The 15,401-nt window shown below is 42.7% G+C and overlaps 1 pseudogene; it reads right to left on the minus strand.

Moving 5' to 3' along the window:
- Positions 1-8,513: 8,513 nt before the first annotated feature.
- LOC108397326 (protein FAM89A pseudogene) lies at positions 8,514-15,365 on the minus strand (annotated as a pseudogene).
- Between the last annotated feature and the right edge of the window lie 36 nt (positions 15,366-15,401).

The raw sequence follows: 15,401 nt of genomic DNA on the forward strand, positions 1-15,401 counted from the left end.
CACTCACTCCCCATTTAATACCCCCATATTAGCTGTTAAAAAAACTAACGGATCTTTCCGCCTTGTCCAAAACCTTCGCCTCATCAACATAGCCATTGTCCCTATCCATCCCTTAGTTCCAAATCCATACAGCCTCAGCATCCCACTTCTCAGTCCTAGATCTCAAGGACCCATTTTTCTATCCCTCTAGACCCCTGCTCCCAAGATTTTTTTCATCTTCACCTGGACGAACCCATACACAAGACATTCTGAACAACTCACTTAGACAGTTTTGCCACAAAGCTTCCGAGATAGTCCCCATATTTTTAGACAGGTCCTAGCTCAGGACCTCAAACAGTTTCATCATGATCACTCCAAGTCCACCTTATTATAATACATAGACAATCTTCTACTCTGCAGTCTTTCGTGAGAACAGTCTCAACTTGACACTGCCTCCCTACTTAACCTTCTAGCTTCCAGAAGTTACCGAGTATCCCCCGTCAAAGCTCAAATCTCTTTCCTTCCTGTCACTTACCTCAGATTCCTTATATCTCAACAAAGAAAGTCCATTACCTTAGAAAGAAAATGGCTCCTCTCTGACCTGCCCATTCCCAAAACCAAGACAGAAATCCTTTCCTTTCTAGGCCCTTTCTAAGCCTGGCTAAATATTTTAGAACGTAGATCCCTAACTTCTCCCTGCTCCCTGTTGGCAAGACCCCTATACGACCTCAGCAAGAGCCCCCCCCAAAAAAACCGTTATCCTCCTCACCCCGACACTCCTTCATTAAGCTCCGACAAACCCTTGTAGAAGCCCCAGCTCTCCATCTTCCTGATTTGTCGAAGCCCTTCTCATTATACATTCATGAGAGGTCCAGTCAAGCTCTAAGAGTCCTAGGCCAATATTATGGCCCATCCTTTGCCCCAGTAGCTTATCTCTCCAAGCAATTAGACCCCACAGTTCGGAGATGGGCCCCCTGCCTACGAGCATTAGCCGCTGGACGGCTCTTGCAGAAGGCAGCTCATAAACTGACATTCAGGGCACCCCTTACCATTCTGTCCCCACATCACCTAAAAGATCTCTTAACCTACAAAAGTTTACAGACTCTCCCTCCCTCCAGACTCCTGACCTTACTGTCCTCTTTCCTCCAAAATCCTGTTCACCCCCTTTGCCATCCATACCCGAATTATGACTTTTTCCTCTACTGCTCTCTTGCTTTTTTCCTCATTCTTATTGTCTTCCCCGCCACCCCAGCCTCCTTTGTATGGCGATTCAAAGTCAGACAGACTTACACACAGCATCAAACAAAAGTTACTGCCCTCATTGCCACACCAGACTGCCCTCTGAAAAGCTGCTCTGAGCCTTTATACCTCCACTTTCCTCCCTCCACTGAAGTGTTCACTAGCAGCTACCCTTATTCTCCCTACCTCTGCTTCCTCTATGACCAAAGACAAGCCTATTGCAGGCGATAGCCAGACACCTACAGGGGATGTCCCTACTGGTCTTGTGCAATTCACTACATGAGTAACTTCCAGTACCCACAGTATTACTCCTCCAACCGTTTCATGAAATATCCCAATGGCTCATTCTCCTTATCAATCCCAGATCCCTGGGACTCTTGATGAGCTGCCAGAGTCACAGCCTCAGTTTACTGGGGGGGGGCCTTGACCCCCCACGGTACCCTTCATATCTCTCAAAAGTATGTTCCCTCTCATTCCCAGATCTCTCAAGTTGCATCAGATAGCAGACATTCCGAAAAAGTCATTATCCAAACTCTTGACGGCGCCTCTTCATCTTCTTATCCCCACCCCTCTTCCCATTTCTCCTACTCTTCATTACAGCTCATTCAAGACACCACCATCTTTCTCAACCACACCCTTAACACAGCCAATTGTTTCTTGTGTGCATCACTATAGTGCCCACTGCTGGCCGCCATGCCCCTTAATATTTCCAACTACTCCTTCCATGCAGAAAGACAACCCCTCTGCCCCCTGGCAGACATACCCCTATGGGAACCAGAATACGCAGATAATCTCACCATCCACCACTGTGTAGGCCCAACTCCACCCCCCTCCAGCGCACTTCACTGCCTCTCTATCTACACCCCTACCTCCGGCTCTAAGAGTTTTACGCAACCGGGACACTTCTTTTAGTGTAATGGCAGTCTTTTCAACTCAGTGCCTCTCAACTGCGATACACCCTGCATTCTCGTCACCCTAATCCCACGGTTAACACTTTACAGCATGGCAGAATTCCTTGAGCTCCAACCTCCCTTGTCCTCGTGCACAAAAAGAGCTGCTTTCCTTCCCATCATGGTCAGTAGCTCTTTGATCACCTCAGCCATTGGGGCAGAGTTTTCGGGAGAAGCCTTAGGTCACTCTCTATAGGCAGTTAGAGATCTCAACACCAAACTTGAGGGAGCCCTGACATCCACTGCCGATTCCCTAGCCTCTCTCCAAAGACAGGTCACTTCGCTAGCTAAAGTCACCCTTCAAAACCAGCTGGCCCTAGATCTGCTTACAGCTGAGAAGGGCGGCACCTGCGTCTTCCTCTGGGAAGAGTGCTGCTATTACATCAACGAATCCGGCATTCTAGAAACTGACATTACCAAACTCACCGACCTTGCCTCCAGTCTCCACTCTGCTTCCAATTCTAACCCATTCTCTTCAATACTAACAAACCCCCTCCTCACTTGGCTGTGGCCCATTGCAGGCCCCATAATAATCATTCTTCTTACCCTGTATAATAAAGTTCATCAAATCCCAAGTCAGAAAAATCTCTAATCAAGCTTTCAACCAGCTTTTACTCAGGAACTACCAGCTTCTGGCCACAGAAGATCCCTCACCCTCACGTGACCTCCTCACCACATGCTGAGATGGACCCCTCTCTCCACTAGAAACTTCCTGGAAACAATGGCCGCAGACGCCTGGCTCCTGACACCCATATCCTCTTGGTACCATTGGAATCAACAAGTCCTCAACCTATAGTTACAGGGAACCTTCATTAATTTCCAAACGTGAAGAAGTCCACATCTACTCGTCCTTACTGTGGGGAGTCCTATCAACCCTTTCCTCCCAATCCTCAAGCCCTCACTCCCTTCTCCGCCCCTGTTCAGCAGGAAGCAGCCAGAGAGAAAGCAACACCCACAAACCCATAGAGGAGAAAGGGGGGAATGAAGGGTCCCCACCAGTAAGACGGCAAACTTCCGGCTTCTCTTCGGGGTCCTCAGTTCCCGCCGGCGCCACCTGAAGCCCAATCACCTCTCGCCCCCCTCCCAATCCCAGCACCTAGCCAACAGCCAACAGCCCCGTAGAAGTGACACCTCAATCAATTCATGCCCCTTCCTATATAACCCAGCACCTTTCCCTAATAAAGCAGAACTCTCCGGTGAATTGCTGCTATGTGTCGCTCCTTTCCTTTCAAGGGTTGTGGACTTGTTAAGCGGTCCATGAATATTTAGAATTAACTTAACATAAGGAATTTCCTGCTTTGATTTCTCCCTAGTATACTGGCATCTTTTAGTTAGGGAGCATATCAAACAAGGTCACCTGCCCAGCCTCCAAGGTGGGCTGAGTTATTGTCTGTTTGCTAAAGAGTAAGTTAAGAATCTTACTTCTTAAACATCCTAGGTGTTAAAATGCAATCTTGTCTTTAAAGTGGAATCCTTCCTGCCTTTTCTATGTTGTTTAGGGCTGGGTCTGCATTCTAAATTAGTTGCCCAGTTTGCAAATCACCTCATCAGATCTGAAGAAGGAAAGACAGCACATAGTCCTGGGCCTTTAGCATGCTCAAGTGAATCTTACACATGATTACAAATGATTAGCATAATAAAAACATGTGCTACTCTTCTTTATCTGGGGAATATTAACTGATCTTACTGAAGAATGACTCTAGAGCTTACTGTTGAACACAGAGTTTTGGTAGGGAGTTTCCTTGCATGTAGTTACATTGCTCTGACTGCAAATATCCTGCCTTGCTTTTTCCGGAGGCCCTCACCCTACCCTAACTACACCCATGGTCCCTGTCTCACCATCATAGGGGGATATGCCCTCATACCTAATCTAAATCTGTTACCTCCAAAAGGCCCTCCCTCCTACTTAATACCATCACATTGGGGGTTAGGGTTTCAATATATGAATTTGGGGGGGACACAACCATGCAGTCCACAAAGTTACTTAGTCTCTCTGAGCCTAGTTTTTTTCGTAAAATGTAGACAGTAATATCCCACTCATATCTCATAGTTGCCATGAGAATTAAGTAATTCATGTGGCATACATTTTTCAATAAATTTAGTTCACCTGCGTAATCCAAATGGTAAATCAATATACATATTGAAGTTGCCAGTTCCTGGGCACTCCTCCTAAGAGAGATACAGATTGACCAGAACTAGATTACCCTGGAAAGGGCAGTCAGAATGGTGAGAGGTCTGGAAGTTATGTCAGATGGACAATGGCTTATAGAACCAAGTATGAACAACTAGATTAAGAGAAGACTTGAGATAAATGTGTAACTGTTCTCAGAGGGAATGACCAGACTTAATTTGTGTTGTCCTAGGGAAGCAAATTGGAACCAAAAGTTTGAAGTTAACACTATGCGGATTTCTCTCCAAGAATTTTCTGACAACAATATCAGTACTAATAATCAACAGTTCATTTTATGGGCTGTTTGCTATGAGCTATGCTACTTTGTTTAAATCTCCAAACAACCCCATAAAGAAAGGGTTGGTGCAGAAAAATGTTTAATGACTTGGAAAGCACTTCACAATAGGTAGTTACATGAAAGGAAGATGACTAGGAGTGAAATGGTCTACCTGGAAGAGAGATGGGATTCTAATCCTTCCACATGTTCAAGAAGAGGCTCCTGAACAGGTAGGCAAATAAAATTACAGCTGGGAAGGGTCATTGTTAACTAACAGGTACCATTTTTTTATTTTATTTCATTTTTTTTTCAGCAAAAGTTTTCACATATTCATTACTGAACCAACAGACTAGTGAGAAGTATAGAAACGTAGGAAAAAAGTCATTTTCCCAGTAAAATACATCCAACCAGACAGCTGGTGGTGATGTTTACAGAGTGGCATGGCAGAAGCAGGTGACCTTGATACAGCATAAATATGTGGGCCACATCATGTATGATGCCTTATAGGCACCCTGGGTTCCTCTCCCGTGTCTCCTCTTGGAGCTGTACCTCATTTTATTACCAGTTTTCACCCAAATTCCCTAGGGAATGTCACTGCTCTGCTTTTGTTTCTTGGCCAGGAATTCCTTGATCCTGAGAGTCTTGTGAGAAGAAGGGATGATCAACAGCGTCAACAGCACACAACACGACAGCAGAGAGAGGAGAGAGTAGTCCCTTTATTTTAGGGATGAAGAACTGAGTCCTAGGGACACGAGAGGATTAGGACAAGGTCTCGCAGCCAGTGGACTGTGCAGATGTGTGGACTGAACAGGCTCCCAAGCTAATATCATCTAAGGCCTTACCTGATGCTATAACGAATCCCCTGCAATACCAGCTTTTTTGCAGAGAATGACACGGCGGCAGATGCTGTGGAATGTCCAGAAGCAACTCCACAGTCCCAAGGTGTTGCCTGCTTCACAAAGCAAGAAGCTACACCATCAGTTCTCCAAGCCCTCCTGCTGTAGGAGAGCCCAGCTGTACATCTACAGAGAGTCCTGTTCATCTTTCCTTATCTTGAGCCCTTGGTTAAGCTCTGAGAGGAAGGAAGCCAGTGGGCCAGCGACACCACCAGTTTCCTCCGGAGAGGAGCTGTCCCGCGTTGTGCAGCCAGTAGAACCAAGGGGAGGGACATTGTGCAGTTGTCACTGTCTCCTTCCTGCTGGGGACAAATGAGTCACAAACTAATATTAGCTAATGGTGATTGGAAAACATCTACCCGTGCCAGGCACTGTTCTAAAAGTTTCAAGCATATAAACTCACTTAACGGTCATCATGACCCTCCAGGAAAAGTAATTTGTTATCTCCATTTACAGGCCCAAGTTAAATAAACTTTTCAACTTTACAACACAAGCAAGGGGCGACTAGAACCCGGGCAGTCTGGCTGCAGAGCCCACTCTTAGGGGAAAAGGCCACCTCAGGGCTCTTTCAGCCAGCACCCCAGTGGGTGAAGAGCCACACTGACTGCCTCAGAATTACAGTACTTTTTCTTTCTAACTAAAATGAGCTGGATGTGTTAACCCCTGGGTGTGTTAGTTTTCTAGGGCTGCTGTAACAAAGCACCACAAACTGAGTGGTTTAAACAACAGAAATTTATTGTCTCATAGTCCTGGAGGCTAGATGTCTGAAACCAAGGTGTCCTGGAAATCATTGGCATTCCTTGGCTTGTAGAAGGATCACCTCGACCTCTGCTTTCATTTCCTCATGGTGTTCTGTGCACATGCATCTATGGGTCCAGATTTCCTCTTTTCATAAAGATACCAATCATATTAGATTAGGACCCACCCCAATGGCCTTACTTTAAGTAATTCCATCTCCAATAACCCTATTTCCAAATAGGGTCATATTCTGAGGTGTTGTGGCTTAGCACTTCAACATAGGAATTGAAGCTGGGCAAATGGACAAGGTCAGGTAAAAATCATAGGACTGAGGCATATTTCAAATGACCAAAGTAGCCAATAATCACAAATCACTGGGTTTCTTACACGTTCTAGCACATAAGTTACTTACATGAGAATATTAGAAAGGGAAGCTAACAGAACCACTCTGAAGAGGATCTGGGACGGAATTTCAACCCTGGCATTGAAGCACACCGGTCTAGTCATCGATTCTGCAACAAGCACTGGCCTGGAGCTCATCAGGGTGCTTCTGCACCAACAGAGCTATGGGCAGCATCCGTCTGGAGCAGCATCTGGACATGGATAGCATAGGTGGTCGATCAGGCTTTGAGGCGCTGCAAGGCAGCTCCTTTTAAGGGTCCACTTAGTGGATGTAAAAGTTATGTCAGGGGGTCTTTGCCACATTGGTTCAGCCCACTCAGTCTCACCCAAGTCTCTCCATGGGCATTTCTGAGCAAGTTTTACTTATCTATAGGTCACACAGCTTATCTACAGGGGCACACTCGAAGTCCTACATGGGCCCTTGGCAAACAGCTAATGTGGGAGTTCACATTGGCCACCATGGCTCTATCTTGTCTTACTCTACTTTATTTGCTATCTTCTATGAGCAGTAATTACTTACAACATATCACACATGATACATACAACTTATCACACCATGATAGTTATTCATGACAGATATCATCAATTTCCAGTGGGGGTTTTCTGCCTACTACCAAGCAATTCTTCAACACCAGCTGAGTGTCCTACAATTCAGCTCACTTCTGACACTATCTACCTGGAGTTAGCATCACAGGTAAGGGCTCAGTACCACAAGACTGCCCTCTACTTCAGGCATCAGCTGCAAGTCCAGGTTGCAACCTGTACTTCTGATCAACTGGCTGTAAATCATAGGTAATCATGACCCCCTCATTGGGTTGGATTAATTTACTAGAACTCAGAAACATTTTACTTACTAGATCACTCATTTATTAGAAAAGAACATAACTCAAGAACAGGCAGATGGGAGAGATACATAGGGCAAGGTAGGGGCTACGGGTGGGGAGCTTCCATGCTCTCTGAAGTCACTACTCTCCCAGAATCTCCATGTGTTCACCAACACAGAAGCTCTCCAAACCCAATCCTTTTGGGTTTTTATGGGGTTTTCATTAGTCTCAATTGACTAAATCATTGGCCATAGGAATTGATTCAACCTCCAGCCCCTTTCTTCCCCAGAGGTCTGGCAGGCAGAACTGAAAGTTTCGACCCTCCAATCATGTTGTTGGGTCTCCTGGCAACCAGCCCACATCCTTTGGTGTGGTTCAAGTCACCTTATTAACAAAAGACACCTTTATTCCTCTATTCACTTAGGAAATTCTGAGAGTTTTAAGAGCTTGTGTCAGAAACCTGGATGAAGACCACAGATCTATTTTTTATTATAAATCACAATATCACAGGGACCAAACCATCACAGGTTCTGCTGCCTCGAACAGGTGGCAATGAACCCCAGATAGCATACAGCATCATCAAAACAGTAAGATTTCCTTTAAAAAAGAATTCCTAAGTGAGAGATCCACAAAGGGTAGACGTTTTGTTTTTTCCTTTGACACAATCATCAGAATTAGTAGACCATGGTCAGGGGAAGGAAGAGCTTTTTACTTTTACAATATACATATACTTCTGAATTACAATTTTTGAAAGAACTTTCATTATTCATTCCAAAAATATTTATATTTTTTATGTAAATAACTCAATCTATTCTGCACCAGGCACTGTTATGTAGGTGCTTGGGATTCAACATGTACTATTCTTACAATAAAAGTTAAAATAAAATATAAATATTGAGAATAGATAACAGATGGCTAGGCTTTGGAACAGACTGTTCATGTGTTAACTTCATTTATTTTCCTTCAGGTTGTTTAAAGTCTATTTTCAAAGTCAACAATTAAAAGTCACCATTAAAAAATATATATAGGATGGGGATGTCAGGAGGGATTTTTATACTATCTGTATTTAAAAATATATTTTATTATAAGAATATGTTATTGTATTACCTGCAGAATACAATTCAAATAAAATTTAGGAAAGATGCATTGGTAAGTGAAGAGTTTTGGAGAGCTGACTTATATTGCTGTTTCTTTTTTAAATTATAAAACATGTCAAAGATGAGAAGAGATATATACTGGACCCAGTTTAAAGAACAATATTGTGAAACCCACCACCCAACAAAGAAATAGAATAGTAGCAAAATTCCAGAAGCCCCCCGTTTCTCCTTGATTGCATCCATTTGCCTCAAGCAGTAACCACCATCCTAACTTATCTGCTAATAATTCTCTAGATTTTTAGTAATTTTAGTAATTGTTCTACCACTTTTATATGTATCCCTAAATAATAGTTTTCTGTTTTTGAACTATTTAAAAACAAATCATTTAGTATGTATTATTCTGTGACTTGCTTTTTTCCATCAAAATTCTTTCAGAGATTCACCCATATGGGTGCATATCTCTAAGAAGTCACTTTTTAAATTTACTTTTTTATTTGACTTTCCTATACTAAACTGAAAACTGTTAAGGGTATATCTAAGCCTTTATATTTGTATATAGCTCTGTAACCACCACTCACATCAAGATACAGAACATTTACAGCACCCTGGAAAGGTTATTGTTCTCCTTTCCAATCAATATCCCCCAAAAGTAACCACTATTCATACCTCAAGCAACACAGATTGCTTTTGAGTTCGTTCATTTTCACTGCTGCATAGTATTCCAATGTAGGCTTATTTTGTGAATTTGGGCATCAAATCATTGCCAACTGGCTTCTGGATTTCCTGATAGGTGAGTTAAGCAAACCTGCTCTCATTATTTAATTAACCCAAAATGATATTGTCCCATGGTTTACACAATAGAATTTTTTGAACCCCACTTAAAACATTACAACAGGGTCATAAGACATCAATTTATTTATCTTCCCTACTCTAGATGGACTTTTATGGGGTTTTTGTTTTGTTTGGGCAATTAACATAAAGAATGCTGCTAAGAATATCTGTATATGTCTCCTTGTATACAAGTACACAATTTTCTCTGAAATCTAGATTTTAGGAATGGAATGGCTAGATTATAGCATAAATGCATGGTCAACTTTAGCAGATAATGCCAAGTTATTTTCCAAAGTAGTTGTATCAATGTATACTCCATCAGCAGTTTATATGAACCCCTTCTGTTCTTCCTTCTCCCAACACTTGACATTTAATTTAACCATTCTGTAGTTTCTCATTGTGGTTTTAATTTGCATTTTGCATTTCCTTACTGAAATGTCTCTTTTTTTTTTTTTTTGAGGAAAAAGCTTCTTTCAAAGTCTTAATGGAGAGAAAACAAACTGTAATTTTATTTCAGTACTTGATTGGATTCAAAACATACAAATTATGAACATTGATGATTCTGAATTGGGACCACAATAACACACAACCAATCAGAGAGTTTAACACTTTATCCTCATTTTTAACCTATGAAGTATAAAGAATTCATAAAGTAATTTAATAAATATTAAGGCTTAAAGTGATCACTGTTTTAAGTGGAAGAGGCAGCTTTGCTTTCTAACAGTAAGTTTACATTCAGAATTTTTAGAACAAAAATGCTTGCCATCTGACAGTGAATGATACAAAACACTGAGTTGCTCCAGTTTTTTTTTCCCTACCAAACATACCTTCCTATTATCTTTCTTCCTTCTATGTCTATGGACAAAGAATGATAAAAAAAATTTTTGACAGGTTGAGAATGCAGTTGATTGGTATGACCTGAAACGCTTACATTTTTGGTAAAAAGCTTTCACTGAGTCACCTGGACAGTTAGTAATGCAGCTTACAAATAAATAAAGTTTAACAAAGAGACAAAAAGCTCATGAAAGAGCAAGGCTGCAGAATGAACTGAGGAGGGGAAGCAGACACTGCAAAAGAAAGCAAACACTACAACACAGAGAATGGAAGTCCTCTACCATCTGTAAGGCAATCAGTAGCCAGAAGTGTCTTGCTTCAAATACCCACAAAGGTCTTCTTTGGGGATCTTTGTTATATTCTCATTATGAACCTTTGGCAGGTGTGCCTCAGTACCAGGGTGACAAGGACATTGATGAGCACTTCTAGGTCACTTAAGCAAAATCTCTGGCCATTGGAACAGGCTGCTGCCATGTGTCCACAGACCTCTCCCTGTCTACAAATTAAACTGGCCACACTGGTTGCAGGAGCCTGAGGACTGCCCTCAGTGGAGTGGCATAGGAGCTTTCTTGCAAGAGAAGCAAATGCTGACAGTGTGCCTCTGGGAGCAGTCGCCTCCCTACTGAGATCCTTCAGATGGACTCCAGAATCCAGTCGCTGCTGGAGAAGGGCGAGACAGGCAGTGACAGGTCCCTTGGAGGGCCTTGGTCCCTCCCATCACGCGAGGAATTCTGCTCCTGGAAACAACCCTCCTCCTCCTGGAAGAAGCCGTTCTTCAGAGCGTCAGGGCAGTCCAGGCTGGACGCTGCCAGCCATCCTCCCTTACGTTCCTGAGTGGACTTGCAGGGGCTGTACAGTTGGCAGAGCAAGGATACAACAGGTCCAGCTGTTGAAGGTCAATCATCTCCTTGTGGAGCAAGGCCAGCGCGGCGTCCAGGTTGGGAGGCTGGGCGGGCAGCGCCCAGGCTTGGTTCCCACTGCTCAGCTTGTCCTGCATGCACGACTTCTGCACGTACAGCCGTCCCAGGTGCCACCAGCCCCCCTACGCGCCGCCACCCGACGCCCAGGGCAGCAGCTGCTCAGGCATTTGGGTGGCGGGGCAACCCGTCCACCCGCAGCTCCCGCACTGGGCCCACGCGCAGCCTCCGGCGCCTCTTCAACGGTCTCATCATGCCCACCCTCCGCCTTCCATGTTTATGGGCCTTCTGTGAATGTATTATTACTAATTTAACTGCCCCATGTCCTGCATCTTAAATCATTTCTAGCCATCCAGTTTATAGGATCAAAAAAGACTGACTCGTAGCTCTTTAAATTTCAAGATTACAAACTCAGATTTTAAAATCGTAAAGTCTAGGGGCACTGATAGGTGGTAAACATTGGATTCATATCCAAAGTGGATTTCCAAATAATTGTAGGACTAGAATCATTAGCCATGAAAGGGGCCAAGGGTGGTAGACAAACTTCTAAGATGCTCCCACCACCCCAGATTCCTGGCCCCTGTGTACATATACTTTCTCCCAAACATCAATCAATTACTAATATAGGTGCTGCTGTGAAGGGATTTTGCAGATGTAATTAAGGTCCCAAATTAGTTGACTTTAAAATAGGGAGATTATTGACGTAGGACTTACCTGATCACATGAAGATTATAAATCAGAGAGATGTGCTCTGGCTGCCCTGGAAGAAAGTAAATGTCCGTATTATAAACTGCCTACAGGGGTCACATGCCAAGGAACTGCAAGCATCCTCTAGGAGTTGAGAGTGGTTCTCAGCTAACCAGAAGGAAAACAGGGACCTCAGTCTTACAATAGCAAGAAGATGAATTCTGCTGACAACCAGTGAGTTGGAAGCCCAGGTAAGAACTACAGACTTGGCCAACATCCTGTTTTCTGCCCAGAGATAACCCTGAGCAGAGAATCCAGCCATACCATTTCTGGATTTCTGACCCAAAGTAACTGAAATAATAAATTTGTGTTCTTCTAAGCCATCCAGTTTGTGGTAATTTGTTATGCAGCAAACATACTGTTATGTAGAGAACACACCAAGGAAGTATGAAACTCACCTGCTGAATTACAAGTCAAGAGCAGGGCCGGTATACACAGCTGTGGCTGTGCACTGTACAGCTTTAGTGGCATCATTTGTTGTCCGTATGAATGGTACCTTCTGAAATTGGGCAGTGCACTCTCAGCACAACTGTACATAGCAGAGACTCCACTTCTTGACTTCTGATGTTCCAGCATCTGGGCTACCTCTTTTAACCTTTTATGCCCTTAGTAGAATAAGACAGACTAGATGTATTCCAAAGTCCGATTAGCTCAACATTTGGAGGGTTTAGGGTATTCTGTAAGTATTCTACCACACTGGCCCTTCATACTTTGTCTCCAGTTATTACCTTCTCAATTTCAACCTCTTGCTTCACTTAAGCGAGTTTGCCCACAGTCTCCTTCTTCCGTAAGTTGCTGTCGTGTCAACGAGTATCGCTGAGGATGGAATAAGGCAGTAGCTCCCTAGGGAGGATGCCAGGAGGAACCTTCCCTCCCCTTCCTCATTTTGATTATGAATGAACATGACAGTTAGTGTTAGAATTAAGGAGACTTAAAATCAGTGGTTAAAAGTTCTTTCAGTCTCCTCAGTCTGTTGAATAAAGTCACACACCAGTGGTGGTCATTTTGAGGAAATGCTGACTGACCTGTTTCCTCGGAAGGCAATTTAGTAATGAAAAAGGAAATGCAACAAAACCTAGGAGTCTTTAGCTAGGCCACAAAAAAAGTGATCCTGTCTCAGAGACAGGAAATGCACTTAAAATTAACTAATTAAAACAAGCTTTTGGAAACCAGGTTAAGTTGAAGTCATACTGCAAGATATGCAAAATTAAAACTTGAGAACAAAGTCCATAGGCACTGATTTGTCTATACTCCCCCTCTCCACTTCTGCCCAATTATTCCCAGTGGTTTTACAAGGTATTAGCAGCTATGACCACTTCGTAAGGGGTCAATATTTTAAGACAACAAATTAAGAGCATGGCTTTGAAATCTTACTGTCCACAGAACATTTAAATTCTAAATTTCTCTGACTGTATTTCAAAGTTTTATAAGGGTCAGCTCGTGTGTGTGAAATACCCTTGCACAGTACCAGGTATGTTTAACATGTAGCTTTTACTAGACCAATGCTGAAATAGAATGACTGATAGGAGAATTGTTATTTTGGGCTAAGAGAACACATGTGGGGGTACAGAACAGTGGCTACCAAATCCAGTCCAGGGATAGGTGATAAGCGTTCACCAACCAACCATAAGAAGAAAAACAGGGACAAAATAGTGAATTTTTCACAAACTTATTCAAACAAATGTGCTATTGACATCCTTTATTCTCGTGTTTTTTCAGTGTCAAAATGTCTATGAAGTGACAATAAATTATAGCTTAATATATTTGTTTGACAAAATCAAAAGTTGTCAATTGTGTTATCAGTCCCTTCAAATTGTTTAAAAACATTTTTTTCCTATTATGTAAGATATAAGTCTGGGAACCAGTGCTTGGATGTGACTGTTAGAAGTGGAAAAGGTCTTAGAAGACAAGCAGTTCTCACAAAGATGGGCTTAAATACACTGGGGGATTTTCTCACAATTTTCCATACTCAGCTTCTGAAGAGTAGGCAATTAGAAAATTGGTGTTCAACAGAAAAAATGAGAGACTGAACCAGGGAAGAGGAAGATGGTTGACTTGGAAAGAGGAAATCCAACACAGGAGTGGTAATGGAAACTACCACTGTACACCAGGCCTCAGAAGCCAATTTAGTCAAGTGTTATGTGGAGAAAAAGGTCATCAGTGCCAGAGAAGTAATGCTTGTACACGAAAATGAATGAAATTGAAAATGAAACCACACTACACAAGTAATATATGTGGTGAGTAGTACTCCCTGCTCATTGTTATCAGTGTCCCAGAAAGCAAATGGTACCCTCAAAATAGTGCCCCAGAGCCAGGAGAGTGCTAGCACCTCAGGCCCATAAGGGCAGAGAGAGGCACAGGTTAGTGGAAACTAAAAGCAATAACATGGAGTTGGCTGTCTTGAGGTGCAATGACTTTTGGCTGAAGATGTATTTGGCCTTAAGAGAGGGAGCCCATGAAATAAATGCCTTGACATCCCTCCATCCTTCCCACCTACTGCTGCAGTTCCCAGCGGCCAAACCCAACAGAACCCAGAGGGCATGGGCCATCTATTGATGTAGTCCACACAGCTTCTTGGGCAGCAAAGTATGGTAAAGGGAGATTTGGAGGGGCAAATGGAAGACATCTTGTGCACTCATAATGATATAAGCACTTATTAATGACTTAACCAAAATACACAAAAACATTTTAGGAAGATGTGTGGGAGTAGCGGGAACACAATGTGAGACAACTATAGCTCAACCATGGCAGGAAATCAATGTCTAAAGTAGATAGCTCCACAAATAGCAGTGTATAGGTATTATTTGGAAATATATAAATAAAACATTATGATGTAGGCAATAGCTAAATGAGTAAAGCTTTTGGGGACTACAGGAGTAGGGACATTATAAACCTTGCCATATCATGACTTTTTAAAAATGATACATTTACTGTGACAAATTGAGCTGCTAGAAGACTACACAAAAAACTAATGTTGGTTAGTCTGTGGAGCTAGAGTAAGGGAGGGTAAAGAAATAACATTAACTTCTCCCTGAACGTGCTCTTGTTTTTATGAACATCTGTTATTTTCATAATAGCCTTCTCTTAACCTTAAAAAAGAATCTGATTAAATTAATTTAGTGGCAAAAGGGAAGTTATCTTATTTCTCAGGCAGGTTGGGGCAGAAAATCTGAAACTTAGTGATATTTATCAAATTAACTCCAGGGTGAATCAATGACTTGACCAGACACCGGGCTTAACAGAGACTTGGTTAGGAATTGACTGGGGACCCACAGGCAGGAGTTCCATCTAACCTCTTCTTGCTTGAGAAGGAATAAATAAATATGATATAAAGATACGGCTCATCTTATTTGAATATTTATAGATTCTCTACACTAATGTGAAGAAGTCCAAGGATGAAAACCATGTAGTGAGGCCCAGAGCAGCAAACAACTACACAGTCACTCCCTGCTGAAATGCACTAAATTCTGCAGTCTTGTTATATAACAATTAACTGATAC

This window comes from Manis javanica, chromosome 9 (assembly GCF_040802235.1).
Source record: "Manis javanica isolate MJ-LG chromosome 9, MJ_LKY, whole genome shotgun sequence".
Lineage (NCBI taxonomy): Eukaryota > Metazoa > Chordata > Mammalia > Pholidota > Manidae > Manis > Manis javanica.